Source organism: Hemitrygon akajei, chromosome 5 (assembly GCF_048418815.1).
Source record: "Hemitrygon akajei chromosome 5, sHemAka1.3, whole genome shotgun sequence".
In the NCBI taxonomy this organism is placed as follows: Eukaryota; Metazoa; Chordata; class Chondrichthyes; order Myliobatiformes; family Dasyatidae; genus Hemitrygon; species Hemitrygon akajei.
The window spans coordinates 69,409,092-69,430,921 of record NC_133128.1 but is presented as its reverse complement, the minus strand read 5'-3'; positions in this window follow the sequence as shown (position 1 = coordinate 69,430,921).

Sequence of the window (21,830 nt, the reverse complement as noted above, 5' to 3'; positions counted from 1 at the left end):
TTTGAGTGTGTCCAAGATGTGGATGCACGTGGTACTGAACCTAGTAATGGAGCTCAGAAAAGGTCTGAGGTATTTGATTCAGTTGAAAAGGAATGCAGTCCCTGTGGGTCAGATGGACTGGGTTCGGTGAAGACAGGGTTAACCCTGGTAATTGGGGGAAGGGAGGGTTCCCAGGTGTTGGTACACGAAGGGGTGGTGAACCTTAAAGTGGAACTCGACCATGGGGGGATAAACATTATTATTGAAGGGAACGGGAAGTTTGTAGTTCCCAAATCGAATGAAGAAAATTTAAAGTTTAGATTGGTGTCAGAAGAAGCAAACAAGCTACAGAAACGAGGGCTTGGTAACGCGGTGCCTGCGCATCGATTACAGGTGGATTTGGAATGTAAAGGTGCCCCACACGCTGTTGTTATTCAAGAGAGCGCTGTGAAAAGGCCGAAATTTAAATGCGGCCTGAGGGAAAGGTTCGAACTGAAACCCATCAGCCTGCATGGTCTTGACGAAAGGGTTAGCTACCTGTGTAACATTAAAGATTTGGGTGGAAATTCCCACGATGATTTAAGTTTGGGACACGGTGTTGAGAGAATAACCCTTATGGAATGGAAAGGCGGGAGAGTACCTCGCCAAATTACCCAGGTCCCCCACATAGGAACTCACCGGAAAAGAGGTGACGGCTAATGGGGGCGCCATTTTTAAATAGAAAAACCGGCTGTACGGGATTTTGACAAAGCATGTGAATAACAAAGACAACCCCCTTGGACCCCTGCCTGTTGAAATCTGATGCTACCAGCCTTTAGTCAGGGACAAGATGTTACCATATTAAAGGAAGTGACACTGTAATCATTAACTGTTTAGATGCTGAAAAATGTATGACGGTACAGCTCTGTAGTTAAAAGAACAGCTTTTGTATTATGTTAAATCCTAAAACTCTGTAAGACTCTGTACCACTCCGTTTTAACCGCTGGTAAAAACGTTTTTAAGAGGGGAGGTGTTATGATCCCAGCCCCCTCCTTTGTGAGAATCGCCAGAGCCCTAGTGAAGGGGGGGGTCAATGACCCAAGAGAAGAGAGAGATACGTGCGGTGTCCCATGTTTCACGGCGAGGCAAAGCTGGCGACTGTGGTCATTGTCTCGTGGAGACACCTTTGTGAATTGGGAACTGTACTACGTGTATACCCTCAGGGCAATGTGGGTGGAGAGATGGAGAGAGATTGCATCATCCCAACCTGATTGACATCTGAGACCCCGTGAGCTCAGATAAAAGAGGGGTTGTAAAGACAGCCCCCCAGACGCAACAGAAGACACGCTGGAAATCCTGCGACAGCGTTTAAGAGCGACAGCCGGTGGTGGAGTTCGTGTGCGTCTTTTCCTTGCCTGGGATTGGCGACCTCACCACGAAAGAACGGCTTAGCTACAGGGGAGGCCATGAGTGGCGTCCATTCCCCAACGAGGCTTCGACGAATCGAACTCCTAAAGGTTGGAAAAAAACCCGCCGGGTAACTGTTTCATTTAATCTCTATCTCTCTCTCTTTAACAAAGTGCACCAACGCGACACCACCAAAAGACGGCAGCTGGTGGAACTGCAGTGACCGCAAGAGACTTTCAGATATATAGCGGACAATATATACATTACCCCTAGACAACGATAGAGTTTATTTCTTATTGGTTATTACTATACCTGCGCTTTAGATTGAGTATTGACGACTTATGGTATCTGAATGTTTGTATTAACCTTACTTTTGTGCACCTTTATAAATAAAAACATTTGAAAATGGTACCATCAGACTTCAGCGGACCTCTCTATCTTTGCTGGTAAGTGATCCAGTTACGGGATACGTAACACTCGACAATATGATCCCCCAATGTATGTCAGGTCTCACTGAAGTAGAGGAGGCCGCCCCTGAAGCACTGGATACAGTAGATGACCTGGCAGGTAAAGTGTTGCCTCACCTGGAAGAACGTTTTGGGGCCCTGAATGGTGGTGAGGGAGCAGGTGTAGCACTCGTCTCACTTACAGGGTAAGTGTGAGGAGGGAGATCAGTGGGGAGGGATGCGTGGACAATGATATCATATGGAGTGACTCAAAATCTGGATCAAAGCTTGACAAATTGCATAGAAAGGCACATTGCTAAGCGCTTCTTAAATCTTTGATAAAAAGAAATCAAGGTTTAAAAAATGTTACCCAGCATTCACTGGAAATGATGAGGCAAAATCAAATTTACTGGCCTAAACTTTCTGCAAATGGAGGATATAATTGCAAAGTCTCATTGTTGCAAGTTAATAAGTGATCCTTTTTCTAAACACACACTGTGTTCCCACCAAATCGAAAGTATATTAAGTATGCATTTGTTAAGACAGTCCTTGAATGTAACACTAAAACTAGAGAATGAATGAGATTAATCATTGAAAATCTGATGTCCAATTTGATTGCATTTCCATCGGAAACAGAAAGCCTAGGAAATATAGAGACCTTTTCTTTCCACAAAACTACTTAATATTTACATTAAAAATCTGTTATCTCATGGTTAACCAGCTAGAATCATAGAATCAGTACAAGAATCACCATTTCCTATACCTTACAAAAATATTCCTTTTAAATATGAATTCTGTTTCCAACTTTGTTTCTGGTAAGTCGCAGACTGCAATAAAGTTTTCCAATGAAACTCCTCTCCATTTCCCTTTTATCAAGTAATCTAAAATTTAAAGATATTCTTACAGCCAAAATAAAATGTAGTCACTGTTAAGATAATTCATCATCAATTAAGATTCCAAAAGATTACTTACATTTAGATGTTTATAAAGGGAATACAGTGCAAGAGATCGTGGTGAGCTCACCTTCTCTTTCTCAAAGTAACGCCATGAGATCTTTTGCAGGTTCTTTATCTAATATCTCATCTGAAAGCTAGTGATCTCTCTCTATACCAAATGTGGTTGGTATTCTTCTTTTTCATAGCAAGTCTTCAAAAGGCCAAACTTGTAGGAGATGGCTTGACCTGCTCTGAAAACTGAGTGATGCAGTATGACGATTTATTGCTTCATTCTGCATTGCTGGAGAGTTACACACAGAACACGGAGCTGGTAGTATGACACAGGGATAGCATACACACACACAAAATGCTGGAGGAACTCAGCAGGCCAGACAGCATTTATGGAAAAAAGTACAGTCGGCATTTTGGGCTGACACCCTTCGGCAGGACTCCTAGTCCAAAGATAGCATAGTCCAGGCTCAATTCAAAACTTGGTACTTCAATGACCCGAAAAGTTCACAAAGCATTGATCACTATCTAATTAGACTTCCGTATCCTGGTCTGTTAAACAAGTGACAAAAGCCTAATTAAACTGAGGTCTCTAAGTTACCTATGTATGAATGCAAATTCATATGGAAACAATTGATAGCTTCCACACCCTCATATTTGGAAGGTGGCTCTCACACTGCATAGTTTAGAAATGATGGACAGAAGATATTTTTTCTCCACTGTAAAATTATGGTGCATGTCTTTATAAATCCATGTTTCGGGATCAGATTTGGTACATGAACATTTTATGCAGAAAAGCATGGGAGGTAATCTGGCTGCCCCTCTGAAGGCAGAATGGGCTATTGTTTCAGGTCAATGCCCATCAATCAGCAGCAAATATTCAAAGTTATAAGTAGTGAGAGAAAAAATGTGGGAGTGGGATGGGGAATGGGGTGTTAGGGGAAACATGGAAATTCCGAAGTAAGTGTTTGAAATTCAATAGTACTATTTTAGGAGATGAACAAGGTAGTTAACATCAGCATAGTTACTAATATTTATCCTTCAATTAATATCACTAAAATTAGAAGTGGTTATTATTACATTGCAGTGAGAACTAGTGTACTCTCGCTACTATATTTTCTATGTTTACACCTCAAAACTTCCCTAAGGTTGTGTGAGGCACTGTACATACAATTGCCTACTCTGCAGGGCCGTGTGCTTCCTTGCTTCCCCATCCATTCTGCCGTACTACTCTCCTTGCTAAGTTTTGTGTCATCAGCAAATTCCAGGTAAAAAACAATACTGATCACTGGTGTACCATTGCACCATTTGGAAAGCATCTGCAGAATCTCTTGTGTTTATTGGCCAAATGCTTCAGTTTCTAAGCTTTAACTAGTTTTATGTCCAAGCTCCTGCTGTCTCTTTATTCAAACAAAATGGTGTGCAGCTGCCATTTTGATCTGGGGTCCTTAGTTTCTCTGAACAGGGAATATTATTTCTATATTTGTGATAAGACCCTAATTAGATTGGATTCCCATTCTATTGTAAAGGTTGCCATCTACTGGCAGTCTGCATGTTACATCGAAGCAAAGACTGAATGGAAGCCTGTTTATAAATGGTACATAAGACCATAAGACATAGGAGCAGAATTAGGCTGTTTGGCTCATCCAGTCTGTTCCCCCATGCCATCATGGCTGATTTATTTTCTCTCATCCCCATTCTACTGCCTTCAGCCCATAACCTTTTACATCCTTACTAATAAAGAAACTTCTGTTAGGATCATGGAATGTCCGCACACTCATGGACAGAGAGAACTCAGCAAGACCCCAAAGAAGAATAGCCCTTGTTGCCGTGGAACTTTCACGCTACAACATCAACATCGCAGCCCTAAGTGAAACCAGGCTTGCGGAGGAAGGATCCCTGACTGAAACCACCAGCAGAAAGGAAAAGTGCAAACTGAAGAGAGGATTCATGGAGTTGGATTTGCAGTCAAGTCCAGCTTCCTGAAACAACTCTCCGGCCTGCCCGTGGGAATCAACAAAAGGCTTATGTGGCTACATCTGACCCTCAGCCACAAATGTCACGCAACAGTCATCAGCGCTTATGCCCCAACCATGACCAGCAAATACGAGACCATTGAACATTTCTACGCCGACCTTAGCTCTGTTCTGTGCTCAGTCCCTGCCAACAACAAACTAATCCTGTTCGGTGACTTCAATGCCCGAGTAGGCTGCGATCACAGTCGCTGGGAAGGGGTTCTAGGCAAACATGGTATTGGCAATATGAACAGCAACGGCCTCTTGCTCCTTAGCAAATGTGCAGAATACGACCTCCTCATCACAAACACAGTGTTCAGGCTGGCGAATAAGTACAAGACAATATGGATGCACCCAAGATCCAAACATTAGCACACGATCGACTACGTTATAGTACGTTGCCGAGACATCTGGGATGTCCTCGTCACCAGGGCCATGCAAGGAGCAGAGTGCTGGACTGACCACAGGCTTGTCCGCACCACATTGAAGCTGCGTATTGCTCCCCACCATTCCAAGCGCCCTAAGTTAATCAGAACAGCTTTTAACATCGCCAGACTCCAAGCGCCACTGTATCTTTGCAAGTTCCAGGCCACCCTTGTTGAGAAGCTGTCTGGCAACAGACCACTAACTGGTGGCCCAACCCAGAAGTGGAATCAGTTTAGAGAGATGGTGACGGAGACAGCAAAATCAGTCCTTGGCCCCAAGGACCAGAACCACTAAGGCTGGTTCAACGAGAATGACAGTGCCATCAAAGATCTCCTGGCCAGGAAGAACAAAGCATTCATGGAGTGGCAAAACAACCCAAGCTCCATTCCCAAAAAAGAGCAGTTCTTGTTCCTTCAGGCCCATGCCCAATGGGAAATTTGCAAGATGCACGGCCTATGGTGGGATAGGAAAGCTGAAGAGGTGCAACGCTTCGCCGACATCAACAACTCGAAGCTGCTCTTCAACTCCATCAAGATGATCTTTGGCCCCTTGAGATCCGGCTCATCTCCACTATTGCTTGCTGATGGAACCACACTGCTAAAGAACAAAGAGAGCATCAAACACAGATGGGAAGAGCATTTCAGCCAGCTCCTGAACCGCCCTTCATCGGTTGACCAGTCTGCTCTGGACCAAATCCCCCAACAGCCTATTCACGAGGAACTAGATGACCCTCCCTCGATAGATGAAGTCAAGAAGGCTATCGTGCAGATGAGCAGTGGCAAGGCGTCCGGCAAGGATGGAAAACCTGCTGAACTGTACAAGGCACTCAGCAAGGAATCACTTGATGCTTCCCTGACTAGCATTTGGGAAGAAGATGAGATTCCCCCTGACCTCAGAGACGCAACAATAATCGCCCTCTACAAAAATGAAGGTTCTAGAACCGACTGCGGGAACTACTAAGGCATCTCACTACTTTCCATTGCCGGAAAAATCCTCGCCCGCATCATCCTCAACAAACTGATTCCAACAGTGTCAGAAGAGAAACTTCTCGAGTCACAATGCTGCTTTCGTCCTGAATGCAGCACTGTCGACATGATCTTCGCAGTGGGACAGATACAGAAGTGCCTGGAACAGAACACAACATTATACTCTGTCTTCATTGAACTGACGAAGGCGTGTGACACGGTCAACAGAAACGCGCTGTGGATCATCCTTGGAAAGCTTGGCTGCCCGCAGAAACTCATTACAGTCATCCACCTGCTCCATGATGGCATGACAGAAGTGTTCTCAGATGGTTCCCCATCTGAGACTTTCAACATCTCAAATGGCATGAAGCAAGAGTGCGTTCTAGCACCAGTGCTCTTCAACCTCTTCTTCACCCACATGCTGAAGCATGCTGTTTAGGACCTAGACCTGGGTATTTACATAAGATATCGCCTAGATGGATCGATGTTTGACCTGAGACGCCTTGCTGCAAAGAGGAGGCTCATCACTGAAGCCCTGTTTGCTGATGACTGTGCCCTCATGGCCCACCAGGAGAGCCACCTGCAGACGATTGTTGACAAGTTCTCCGCAGCCTCAAAGCTGTTCGGCCTGACAATCAGCCTCGGTGAGACAGAAGTTCTCCTACAACCTGCACCAAACGGTCACCCTCCTCAGCCATGCATCACCATCGACAACACTGTCCTGAAGAATGTGGAGAGGTTCAAGTATCTAGGAAGCACCATCTCCAGTGATGGATCCCTTGACAAAGATCATAGCAAGGATCCAGAAAGCCAGCCAGACACTCGGGAAACTCCGTGTCAAAGTTCTGGAGCACAAGGACATTCAGCTTTCAACCAAGCTCAAGGTGTACAAGGCTGTGGTCCTCACCTCTCTCCTGTACGGCTGCAAAACCTGGACCCTGTACCGCAGGCACATCAAACAGCTGGCGCAGTTTCACATAAGCTCTCTGCGGCCGATCGTGAGGATTTGATGGCAGGATCTAATCACCAACCAGGAAATCCTTGACAGAGCCAACAGCACAAGCATTGAGGCAAGGATCCTCCAGGCCCAGCTACGCTGGACTGGCCATGTAATCCGCACAGGTGAAACAAGAATCCCCAGGCAGCTGCTCTACGGTGAGCTTGAGCATGGCAGTCGCAATCAGGGCCGCCCCAAAAAAAGATACAAAGACAATTTGAAATCGTACATCAAATAGTACCTCCAGCCTCGACAACTTGAGGAGTCTGCAGCCGACAGGGCTGCGTGGTCCGCCCTGACCAGAAAAGCCGCATCTGACTTTGAGGATGACCAAAATCAGCGTCTTGCAGCAGCACGAGTCCGACGCCACAGAGCTGTGTATGCACCTGTTCCAACAACCGCCATTCCATGTCCAACCCGCAACTGCATGTGTGCATCGGCCTTCGGCTTCCAAAGCCACATGTGTATCCACAGACCACTGCACAATGTTTAGTCTTCCTCAGACCCTGAGAGACAACCACCAATAAAGAAGCTATCAATCTGAACTGTAAATATATTCAATGATTTGGTCTCCACAGCCGTCTGTCGCAAAAAATTCCTCTGTTTCATCACTGTCTGGTTCAAGACATTTCTAATTGTTGCTGTTCTAAAGGAATGTCCTTCTATTTTGAGGCTGTGCTCTATAGACTTATCTACTATAGGAAACATCCTCTCCACATTCACTCTATCCAGTCCTTTCAAAAGTTGATATATTTCAATGAGATCCCCCCTCTAAACTCCAGTTAGTACAGGCCCAGAGCCATCAAATGGTCCTCAGATGTTAACCCTTTAATTCCTGTGATAATTTTTGTAAACCTCCTCTGGACCGTCTCCAATGTCCACGCATCCTTTCTTCGAAAAGGGGCCTAAAAATAGTCACAATACTACAAGGGCAGTTTAACTAATGACTCCTAGAGTCTCGGCATTATATCCTTGCTTTTATATTCTAGTCCTTTTGAAATGAATGCTAACATTGCAATTGCCTTCCTTACCACTGACTGAACCGACAAATTAACTTTTAGGGAATCCTGCAGAGGGCTCCCTAGAACATTTGTAACTCTGATTTCTGTTTTTTCTCCCTGTTTCGAAAATAGATGACACCTTTATTTCTTCTACCAAAGTGCATGACCATACACTTCCATCTGCCACTTTTTTCCCTATTCACCTAATCTGTCTAAGTTCTTCTGTGGATTCCCCGCCTCGTCGATACTACCTACCCCTCCACCTATCTTTGTTTCATCTGCAAACCTGACCCAGAGTCATCAATTGCATCATCCAAATTATTGAAATATAACATGAAAAGAAGTCCCAATACCTTGCACAATGCCTCTATTAACTGACAGCCAACTAGAAAAGGCCTCCTTTATCCCAGTCTTTGCCTCCTGCCAGTCAGTGAGTCTTCTATCTATGCTGGTATCTCTCCTGTAAGCACTGCCTGACAAATCTGTTGGGAATTCTTTGAAGAAATAACAGGCAGTACAGACAAAGGAGAATCAGTGGATGCTGAGGATAGGATTTTCAGAAGGCCTTTGACAAGGTGCTAAATGAGATAAGAGCCCCTGGTATTACAGGAAAGCCTCCGTGTCTTCTTCATTTGTGGAAAATAAATCCACTCATCCTGACACTGAGTAGTGCTGGCTGTTGCATGTGGAACTGATGGCAGAGATCATAAAATCCAACCAATCTGATTTCAAAATCAGCCAGGACCATGTAAGGAGGAAGAGGAGGCCAATTATATGTGAATTGCCACAGGTTGCCCATCTGTCTTTCATGCTCACATTGCCAGTGATTTTAGAGAAGCTTTGACATCTGCTCATTAACTGTCTATTAGACATGCCACCAAAAGTCAAGGATAACATTTGACTTCACCTTAAATTATACAGTAGTTGTTAATTACTGCCAGTCAGCTTCTTGCCTCCAAAGGTGAACCAAAGTCTGTCAGGATAATTTCAGATGATTTCAGAATTTAAAAATAAGTATTTCTCCTTTTATTTCTCTTCCCAGATTTAAATTGGCATTGAGTTCATGTGGACTATTTCATCCCCTTTGTCAGTCCTTGTACAGTTTATTACCTAATACCTAAATTTCAGTAACTTTTCACTGCTATTGTTCCCAGATGCCTGTTTTCCTAGTCCACTGCTAAAAGCATTGGTTTAGCAATTCTGAGGACAAATGTTTTTAAAACTTAAATGAGCATAGTCATGTCCTACAAGGCATGCTGCGATGCCTTGCTTAGAAAAACAATGACTTTAGTGATCATTTACTTTTAAAAGATTCAATTACCGATGGCTAAATCACAGAATGGCATGATTTTGAAGGCACACTGTTATGCTTTGGCTAGACCCATATGGTCCAAGTCTAATTTTTTGAACATATAAACGAGGCTGGTGCTTTAGAATGATACCGAGGAATGTTGTATTGCCAGGGTTACCATCTTTTAGATGAACTCAAGACCACCTTCCTCTCAACATACACACATGCACACTTCACAGCAACATGTTAATATAGTGTGTGGTTGGTAAGTTAATTGGCCACTCTGAGTTATTCAGTGTGCACGTGCATGGTAGAATAAAGGATTAGTATTAATGTATAAGGGGACATTATGGTCAGCATAATGGACTTGGATGGCCTGTTTACAAGCTGTATGGATCTTATGACATCTGGACAATGAAGATGCATACATCCAGATGTTCTTCATTGACTACAGCTCAACATTCAGTACTATCATCCCTCTGAATCTAATCAATAATCTCCAAGACAAAGGCCTTGGTATCTCCTTGTGTCACTGAGTCTTTGATTTCCTCACTTCCAAACACCAGTCAGTTCAGATTTGGAACAGCAACTCCTCCACGATCACCATTAGCACAGGTGCACCACAAGGCTGTGTGCCTAGCCCCCTGCTCTGCTCACATTATGTTTCTGATGCAAGAACATCCCTGAATCATAAGCCTAGAAATTCCATGGACTTAGTCCATGGTCGGGAGTCGTTGCCTAATAATTTATTGCTTTAGCTTCACTGATGAAGGAGCAAATAATTTCAAATCTCCAGAAAGCCACCACTAGAATAATCTGAAAGTTCGTAGGAAATGAGCGTGGTCGGCTATGCTTGTACCTCAGGGTTTTACCAGTTTGAGCTGAGAGAAATATAAAAATACAACAACAATAATAATAATTATTATTACTAATAATAGGCATTTTCAGTGTGACTCTAACGCCACTATGGTTTTGGCAAGCTTTAAACATGCTCTCTAGTTTACTGAGTAGGATATCAAATTAGAAACTACCAAACAAATTATACGTTGACGCATCTTCTAAACATGGATGGTTTGAAATTATACGCTTCTTCATCGGTAAAACTAAAGCAATTAATTAAAATAGTGGAACTATTTTCAAAAGATATGAACATGAACTTTGGACTAGATAAATGCAGAACATTTAAAATAAAGAAAGGTGCAGTACAGCTAATAGAATACAAAACAGAGCAGCAGGGTACAGTACAACTGATCGATGGATATGAAATGTAAGTGTCTGGGATATCAATAAGCAAAGAAAATAGATCATAGTGCAATAAAGTGAAAACTTTCATCAGAATTTACTTCAAGGCTTAAGAAAATCTGCCAGACAGAGCTCAATAGTAAAAAATATAACAAAGGCAATAAACACTTTTGCTATACCCATATTAATGTATGCTTTTGGTATAATATCTTGGTATGAAACAACTTGAAAAATTACAAAGGAAAATAAGAACTGATATGACAGATTTTAGAAAACACTATGTACACTCAAATGCTCTTAAATTAGCACCACCTAGGACAAAAGGGGGAAGAGGAATAACTGATATAAAAAAATTACATACCATCAGATAAAACTTCTAAGGATATACTTTCATCAATGAAAACAGGATTTGGCACTTCACACAGGCATATGCAATTCTGATAAGAAATACACATCACTAAACTTAAATGAGAGCACACCCCAGAAAAATGAAGAAATTATCTCTACAGATGAAAAGGTTAACCAGTGGAAGACATGACCCTCCATGGAACACATTCCCACGATCTGAGCCGACTAGATGTTGACAAGGAAGCATCAAATAACTTGCTCAGAATTGGGGACCTCATCCCAGAAACAGAAGGGTTCTTATGGCAATATAGGATCAGGTGCTTAACACAAAAATTATCAAAAATACATAATAAAAAAGCAATATATTCAAAATGATAGATGCAGAAAATGTCAAGAGAAATCAGAAACAATCCAACACACTACAGAATCCTGCAGCAGTTTAACTCAATCTGATCACTTACACAGGCACAAAAAGAGTGGCAAACATCATTCACCAAAATCTTGCTTCAAAATACAGACTCATAACCTTACCATAAATGCAAGCCTGATGCAGTTTTAGGGTCAAAATCCTTCAAATTATATTATGGCAGATTTGTTATTACAAATAGGATAAAATTACAGGATAAATAAGCAAGAATAACTTACTTATTAGATATAGTCATTCCAAACACATATAACACAGATATCAAAAAGTAAAACACAACAGAAATATGCTGAATTAAAACAGGAAATTGAAAGACTATGGAACAAGAACAGGGTATACACTGTCCCAACAGTAATATCTACAAATGGTATCATTCCCAAGTCACTACACAATGGCATTAAACAATTAGGCCAACACAGCAATATTTATGTAAATCTCCAGAAAGCTGCAATACTAAACACTAGTAGAATAGTCCAAAAGTTCCTAGCAATTGAGAGATGAGTGTACTTGGCTATGCCTACACCTCAGATTTTACCAGCTCGAGCTGACAGAAAATAAATAAATAAATGGTTGAATAAACAAATAAATAAACAGACAAATGTACAAATTGATAGATAAATAAATAAATATCGAGAACATGAGATGCAGTATGCTTGAAAGTGATTCCATAGGTTGGAAAAGTTTAGAGTGAGGGCAGGTGAAGTTGAGTGAGGTTATCCCTGCTGGTTCAAGAGCCTAATAGTTGAGGGGTAATAACTGTTCCTGAACCTAGTGGTGTGAGTCCTGAGGCTCCTGTACCTTCCTGATGGCAGCAACGAGAAGAGAGCATGACCTGGGTGGTACACATAAAGTGCTGAAGGAACTCAGTAGATCAGGCAGCATCTATGGAAAAAAAATAGTTGACATTTCGGGCTGAAATCCTTTGGCAGGACTAGAGAAAAAAAAAGCTGAGAAGTAGATTGAAAAGGTGGGGGGACGGGGGGGGGGAGAGAGAACCACCAGGTGATAGGTGATAGGAACAGCTTCTTCCCCTCTGCCATCTGATTCCTAGACATTGAACCCATGAACACTCTCTCACTTTTTAAATATATATTATTTCTGTTTTGCACAATTTTTAATCTATTCAATATACATATAGTGTAATTGGTTTATTTATTTATTTATTATTAATTTTTCTTCTCCTATATTATGTATTGCATTGAACTGCTACTGCTGTTAAGTTAACAAATTTCCCAACACATACCGGTGATTCTGAAACCGGGAGGGGGAGGGATGAAGTAAAGAGCTGGGAAGTTGATTGGTGAAAGAGACAGAAGGCCAAGGAAGAAAGAAAAAGGGGGAAGGAGCACCAGAAGGAGGCGATTGGCAGGTAAGGAGATCAGGTGGAGTGGGAAAAGGAGATGGGAAATAGAGAAGTGGGGGGTGTTGTTGGGGGACTTTACCGGAAGCTCGAGAAATCGATGTTCATGGCATCAGGTTGGAGGCTACCCAAACGGAATATAAAGTGTTATTCCTCCAACCTAAGTGTAACCTCATCATGACAGTGGTGGAGTCCATAGATGGATTTATCAGAATGGGAATGGAAGTGGAATTAAAATGGGTGGCCACAGGGAGATCCCGCTTGTTCTGGTGGATAGAGCGAGGGAGGAGGTGTAGGGAGAGGTGTAGCACTTCTGCTTGCAAGGATAAGTGCCAGGAGGGAGATCAGTGGGGAGGGACGAATAGACAAGGGAGTCATGTAGGGAGCGATCCTTGCGGAAAGCAGAAAGTGGGGGGGGGGAGGGAAAGATGTGCTTGATGGTGGGATCCCATTGGAGGTGACTGGTAGGGTGGAGGGTGAGGACAAGATGAACCCTATCCTTTGGAGTGTGGTGGGAAGGATGGGGTAAGAGCAGAAGTGTGGGAAATGCAAGAGATTCCTCCTTCCTCACTACCACCCAGGGCCCAAAACAGTCCTTCTAGGTGAGGCGTCACTTTACCTCTGACTCTATTGGGGTCAATTGTTGTGCTCGGTGCTCCCGCTGTGGCCTCCTGTATGTCGGGGAGACCCAGCATAGTTTGGGAGACCACTTCACAGAGCATCTACGCTCCGTCTGCCAGAACAAGTGGGATCTCCCAGTGCCACCCATTTTAATTTCACTTCCCATTCCCATTCCGATATGTCCATCCACAGCCTCCTCCACTGTTGGGATGAGGAACTTAGGTTAGAGGAACAACGCCTTATATCCCATTTGGGTAGCCTCCAATTTGATAGCATGAACATTGATTTCTTAAACGCTCAGTAATTTCCCCCAACAACCCCTCCCCCATCTCCATTTACCATTCCCCTTTCCCTCTCACACTTCATCTCCTCGCCCGTCCATCGCCTCCCTCTGGTGCTCCTCCTCCCTTTTTCTTTCTTCCATGGCCTTTTGTCCCTTTCAGCAATCAACTTTCCCAGCCCTTTACTTCATCCCTCCCCCTCTCAGTTTCACCTATCACCTGGTGTTCCTCTCTCCTCTCCCCCTACCTTTCAAATCTACTCCTCAGTACTTTTTCTCCAATCCTGCAGAAGGCTTTCGGCCCAAAACATTGACTGCACTTTTTTCCATAGGCGCTGCCTGGCCTGCTGAGTTCCTTCAGCATTTGGGGTGTGTTGCTCGGATTTCCAGCACCTGCAGGTTTTCTCTTGTTTGTGATTTGATGCCCTGGGTGGAGACGGTCCTGATGATGGATACTACTTTGCCACTCAGTGGTGGGGAGCACTTTACCTGTGATGGACTGGGCCATATTCACTATTTGTAGGATTTTCCGTTCAAGAGCATTGGTGTTTCCATACCAGGCTATAATGCAGCCAGTCAGTGTACTCTCTACTACACATCTATAGAAGTTTGTCAAAGTTTTAGATGTCATGCCCAATTTTGGCAAACTCCTAAGGAAGGAGAAGCACTACTATGCTTCCTTTGTAATTTCACATACTTGTTGAAACCAGGACAAGTTCTCTGAAATGATAACACTGAGTAACTTAAAGTTTCTAATCCTTTCCACCTCTGATTCCCCCAATGAGAACTGGCTCATGGACCTTTGGTTTCCTCCTGAAGACAATAATCAGCTCCTTGGTCTTGCTGATATTAAGAGGTTGTTATTGTATCACAGTCATAGGTGTAAAGTGAGTAGAACAATGAGCTAAGCACATGACCCTGTGCTAATGGAGATTATGGAGGAGATGGGTTGCCAATCCGAACTGACTGGGGTGTGCAAGTGTGGAAATCAAAGATCCAATTGCACAAGAAGGTATTGAGGCCAAAGTTTCAAAGGTTACTGTTTAGTTCTGAGGGGATAATAGTATTGAATGCCAAGCTGTAGTTGATAAAGAGTATCCTGATATATGCATCTTTGCTGCCCAGATGTTCTAGGGATGAGTGAAGAGCCAATGGAATGGCATTTGCTGTGTACCTGTTCTGCTAGTAGGCAAATTAGAGCAGATCCAAATCGCTTCTCACACAGAAGTTGATATGTTACATCACCAACCACTCAAAACACTTCCATCACAGTGGTTCTGAGTACTACTGGATGATAGTCATTAAGGCAGGTTACCACTTTCTTAGGCACCAGTATAACTGAAGCCTGCTTGAAACAGGTGGTTACCTCAGACTGCCAAAGCGAGAGGTTAAAGATATCAGTGAACACTCCAACCAGTTGATCAGCACAGGTCTTTAGTATTCTGGCAGGTGCCCCGTTTGGGCTGGATGCTCACCATCGGTTCACCCTCCTAAAGAATGCTCTTATGTCAGCCTCAGAGACTGAACTCATAGGATCATCGGGGGCTGTGGGAATTTGTGATGGTTCTTCCATGCTTTGATGGTCCTTCCATGCTTTGATGGTCAGAGTGAGCATAGAAGTCATTAAACTCATCTGGAAGCGAAGTCCTGTTGTCAACTGTGTCACGTGATTTCACTTTGTAAGAGGTAATAGCATTCAAGTCCTGTCACACCTGTCGAGCATCCTTCATTGATTCAAGTTTAGTCCAGAATTGCCACTTCACTTGTGAGATAATATCTGGAAATATGGAGATCATATCTGGACCTCTTGTAACTTTCTCAATCACTGGACTTGAATGCCTCTGATCTGGCACTCAGCAGGTTGCAGATCTCATGGTTCATCCAGGATGTCTGGTTGGGGAAGACTCAGAATGATTCTGTGTGCAGGCCCTTTGGCCCATTTAGTCCATGCTGAACTATTAACCTGTCTGGTCCCACTCACCCGAACCCAAAGCTTAGCCCTCAATACCCCTTCCATCTCTGTAGCAATCCTAATTTCTCTTAAGCATTGAAATCAAACCCATAACCAACACTTCCACTGGAAGCTCAATCCACATTCTCAACACCCACTGAGTGAAAAAGTTTCCAACTTTCACCCTTAACCCATGACCTCTAGTTCTAGTCTCACCCAACCTCAGTGGAAAAGTATACTGATATTTACCCTATCTATCATTTATACATACCTCATAATTTTGTATACCTCATAAATATCTCATCATTCTCCTACGGTCTAGGGAATAAAGTCCTAACCTATTCAACTGTTCTCTATAACTCAGGTCTGAAAATTTTCTTTGCACTCTTGCAATCTTTTTGATATCTTCCCTGTAGGTAGGTGACCAGAACTGTACAAAATGCTCTAAATTAGGCTTCATTAGTGTCTTATACAACTTCAACAAAACATGCAAACACTTGTACTCAGTACTTTCATTTATGAAGGTCAATTTGCCAAAAGCTCTCTTTATGACCCTATCTACCTGTGACATTCACAGATACCTCTATTGTACCACACTCTCAGTGCCTTACTGCTCACAGTATAAGTCCTACCTTGGTTTGTCCACCCAACACCTCACACTTGTCTGCATTAAATTCCATCTGCCACTTCTCAGCTCATTTTTCCAGCTGGACCAGACCTCACGGTTAGGCTCCCTCAGTGTCAACAATGGCCCCGGTTTTGGTGTCATCCGCAAATTTGCTGATTCAATTTACTACATTATCATCCAGATCATTGATACAGATGACAAACAATAACAGATTCAGCACCAGTCCCTGTGGCATATCTCTAGTAGCAGGCCTGCAGTCAGAGAGGTAACTATCTACTACCATCTGACTTCTGTCTAATCCAATTTACTACCGCATCCTGAATGCCAAGCAACTGAACTTTCTTGACCAAACTCTCATGCAGGATCTTGTCAATGGCCTTGCTATTGACTGTGTAGACATCACTGCCTTGCCTTCTTCAACTTTCCTGGTAACTTCCTTAAAAAACTCTGTAAGATTGGTTAGACATGATCTACCACACACAAGGCCATGTTGACTATCCCCAATCAGTCCCTGTCCATAGGACCATAAGACATAGGAGCAGAATTAGGCCATTCAGCCCATCCAGTCCATTCCACTATTTCAAATTGGTTGATTTCAGATCTCATTCAACCCCATACACATGCCCTCTCCCCATATCCCTTGATGCCCTGACCAATCAGGAATCTATCAACTTCCGCTTTGAATATACCCACGAACTTGGCCTCCACCACAGTCTGTGGCAGAGTATTGCACAGATTCACCATTCTTTGGCTAAAAAAATCTCTCCCTACTTCTGTTCTAAAAGTTCACGCCTAATTTTTAGGCTGTGTCCTCTAGTTCTGGATACCCCCACCACAGGAAACATCCTCTCTACATCCACCTTATCGAGTCCTTTCAACATTCAGTAGGGTTCAATGAGATCCCTCTGCATTCTTCTAAATTCCAGTGAGTACAGGCCCAAAGCTGCCAAATGCTTCTCATATGTTAACTCCTTCATTCCCAGAATCATCATCATGAACCTCCTCTGGACTCTCTCCAATGACAATACATTCTTTCTGAGATAAGGGACCCAAAACTTGAAGTGCAGCTTGACTAGTGTCTTATAAAGCTTCAGCATTACCTCCTTGTTTTTTACATTCTATTCCCTTGAAATAAATGCCAACACAGCATTTGCATTCTTTACCATAGACTCAACCTGTGAATTAACCTTCTGGGAGTCTTACACGAGGACTCCCTGATGCACCATCAATAACTCTCGGAGACGTGAGGCGAGAGATAGGCTTTTATTAGCTGGAAGAGAGCAGTCGGCAGCAAGAGACCATCACACAACATCCTGGAGATTGAGGGAGGAGCAGTGCCTCCAATCGCCTTTATACAGGGGTCTGTGGGAGGAGCCACAGGAGCAGTCAGCGGGGGGGCGTGTCCAGACAGGTATATGTAGTTCACCACACTCCCAAGTCCCCTTGCACCTCTGATGTTTGAATTTTCTCCCCATTTAGATAATAGTCCACACTATTGTTCCTTTAACCAAAATGCATTGTCATACATTTCCCAACACTGTATTCCATCTGCAACTTTTTTGCCCATTCTTCCAATTTGTCTAAGCCCTGCTGCAATCACATTACTTCCTCAGAACTAGCTACCCCTCCACCTATCTTTGTATCATCCACAAACTTTGCCACAAAGCCATTAATTCCACTATCTAAATCATTGATTAAACAATGTGAAAGGTACCAGTCCCAATACTGACCCTTGAGGAACACCACTAGTCACTGGCAGCCAACCTGAAAAGGCCCCTTTATTCCCACTCACTGCCTCCTGCCTGTCAGCCATTCCTCTACCTATGCCAGTGTATTTCCTGTAACCATGCTGACTTTAACCTGTTTCATCATTAGTCTCCAAGTACCTTGAAACCTCATCCTTAATAATAGATTCTAACACTTTCCCAACCACTGAGGTTAGGCTAACAGGCCTTTAATTTCCTCTCTTCTTAAAGAGTGGAGTGACATTTGCAATTTTCCAATTCTCCGGGACCAAGCGTTTCTTGAAAGATCATGACCAATGCATCCGTTTTCTCTTCAACAACCTCTTTCAGGTCTCTGGGATGTAGTCCATCTGGATTTGACCACCTGAAGACCTTTCAGATTGCCTAGCACTTTTTCCTTTGTAATAGCAATGGCATTCTTTTCTGCTCCCTGATACTCATGGACCTCTGGCATACAGCTAGTGTCTTTCATAGTAAAGACTGAAGCAAAGTACACATTAAGTTAATCTGGCATTTCTTTGTCCACTATTACCACCTCACCAGCATCGTTTCCCAGTGGTCCAATATCAATTCTCACCCCACTTTTATTCTTCATATAACTGAAAAAATTTGTTGAATCCTGTTTTATATTATCCATTAGTTTGCCTTCATATTTGATCTTTTTTTCCTTCTTAGAGCTTTTTTAGTTGCCTTTTGTTGGATTTTAAAAGCATCCCAAACATCCAACTCACTTTTGCTACCTTATATGTCCTTTTCTTGGCTCTTATGCAGTCTATCTATCTAAACACTTATACATCTGGTCCTTTAGAATACTTTCCAATACGTACCTACTACTGATGTCAGGCTCACCGGCATACAAATTCCCAGCTTATTCTTAGAGACTTCCATAAACAATGGAACATCATTAGCTATCCTCCAATCCTACAGGATCTCACCCATTACTAAGTACATTTTTAAGTATTGCTGCTGGAGTCCCTGCAATTTCTGCACTAGCCTCCCACAGGGTCTGAGGGAACAATTTGTCAGGACTGGGGACATCCACCCTAACTTGCCTTAAGACAACAAGCACCTTCCTCTTCGGTAATCTGTGTATGCTAAATGACCTCACTGTTGTGTTGCCTCAGTTCTACGGACTCTGAGTCCATCTCACGAGTAAATATGCATGCAAAAATTTAAGACCTCCCCCATCTCTTTTGGCTCCATGTATGGATGACCACCCTGATCTTCAAGAGGACCAACTTTGTCTCTTGCTCTTAATATATCTGTAAACACCCTTGGGATTCTCGTTCACCGTATGCCTTCTTTAGCCTCCCTGATTTCCTTCTCATTTCAATAATTACTATTACAATAAGAAATATATATAAAGAGTTAAGTTAAATAAGTACTGCAAATATTAGAGCAAAAGTAGAGGTAGTATTCATGGGTTGGTTCATTGTCCATTTATAAATCTGATGGTGGAGGGGAAGAAGCTGTTCCTAAAACATTGAGTATGTGCTTTCAAGTTCTTGTACCTCATCTCTGATGTAGTAATAATAATGTATGTCCTGGGTGATGGGAGTCCTTAATGATGCATGCCACCTTTTTGAGACAGCACCTTTGAGAGTCCTTCTTCCATCCATCTGAGATATTTATCAGGAGCACTGCATATGCAAGGATCCCTCTCACCTGTCCCACAATCTCTTTGATCCCCACAACCTGGTCAAGGTCTGTTTGGATGGGTAACAGCTTTTTCCTCAGGCTTGTGCATCTTATGCTAAATCTCTGGAATATATTTGATTATTTGTCAATTTAATTATGGTAATATTACTTTATGTGTTGTGTGTGAATTATATGCACTGTGCTGTGCACCTTGGTCCAAGGGAACATTATTTCATTTGGCTGTATATATGTATTCGGTTGAATGACAATAAACTTGAATTTAAATGTGCCATTGTAGTGGGGCTTGTATCCAGAAAGTACAATTCAAAGGCAAGAATGCCTCTACTCTTCGAGTCAAATGGCATGGCCCATGCCAACCAAGCTTACCATCTAAGCAAGTCCTACTTGCCTGTGTTTGGTCCACAACCCTCTAGACCTTTCCCACCTTTTAAATGTACGTTTCCTTAGGCAGTTCCATGGGATCAAGGATCACTTGCTTCCTCTCCAGTTTATTTGGACTTTGAGGTGACTGATGAGCTAGTATGGAAATTGCAGACTCTTCCACAGATGGGCAGGTACCTGCCAATGGGTGGTTGATTAACTCGTCAAGTGGTGTGCTCCTTCTGGCCCTGATGTGCTCTTCGAATGGAGTTATTGTTATTAATACCATCCTAAGTGCTCTTTCCAATAATGACTAAATACAAAGTCTCCTTTTAGTACAGAAATGAGTCCACTAACTCTTGAGAATCTTGTGGAAGTTGCAGTAAGGCAAGACTTAAAATAGTGTGCTGCCAGACAAGTGTGCAGTCACCTATGCTGAATATGGTCCTTCACAGTTCAGCTTCTCTTTGAGACTCAAAGTCACTAGTCCTACCGAGGAAAGGGTGCTATCAAAGGACTGCAAGGCACACACTACTGCAGCTATTGGCCAATTATTTTACTAGCACTAGAGTATTATTAGCCATATTCATGTAGTATTTATTGCTTTTTAAAGCCTGAAGAAAGTATTGTGATTGATAATTATAAATGCAAATGAACTGTAAAGTGTACAAGTTATTCAGTTGGATCAATATCTGTATTTTCAGCTGAAGTTTCAGAGCAGTTTGGTGACAAGGGCTGAACTGTTCTCCTTATAGACAACTAAATAAAAGTGTGATTGAAAAATGAGTCCAAGTTGTCAGATTGTGGTTAATCAGCAATGACAATCTCTGAATTGGAAAAGTGGTAGCCCAGATGACAGTGAGAGCCTCAAATCAGAGTACAAAGAAGTCCAAGTGTAGACGGCAGAAAAAACATACCTCCTCACAAAGTAGCCACACACTCTCCCATCAGTCACTTCAAGGATCTGCAGTTCCCATGCCTGATACTAGACTCCCAAAACAAGTACCCTCTTCTGCTCTTTGCCACAAGAAGAGATTACCTGGCAGACAGAGGTAAAGATTCATGGACATCCTCAAACCTAACACTGAAATGCAACAAAAGAAAGCTACCTCAGATTTTTGACTTTTAGCCATTGCTGAGCAGGCATAAGAATTGTTAATTAATGGTCTGAGCAGATCAAAGTTTGCTATTGTATTAGTAAAACATCTCAGAGTGGGACACACAATGCTGGAGAAACTAAGCAGGTCAGGCAGCATCTATGAAAATTAATAAACAGTCAACGTATTGGGCCAAGACCTTCTTCAGGACTGAAAATGAAGGGGAAGATGTGAGAATAAAAAGTTGTTGGGTTCGGGGGCTGGGGAGGGAAGATAGCTAGGAGGTGATATGTGAAGCCAGGGCTGGAGAGGAAGGAATCTGATAGAAGATTGTACCATAGGGCAAAGGGAAGGAGGAAGGGACCCAGAGGGAGGTGATAGGCAGATAAGAAGAGATAAGGGGCCAGAGTGGGCAATAGAAGAAGAGGGGAGGAAAAGGAAAATATTTTTTACCAATAGGAGAAATCAATATTCACGCCATTAGGTTGGAGGCTACCCAGACACAATGTACAGTGTTGCTCCTCCACCCTGAGAGTGGCCTCACCTTGGCACAAAAGGTGGCCATGAACTGACATGTCGGAACAGGAATGGGAATTGGATTCTCAGAGTGGCAATGGAAGATGACGCTGAAATAAAAATACTGCTAAAATAAGCACGGTTTCCTA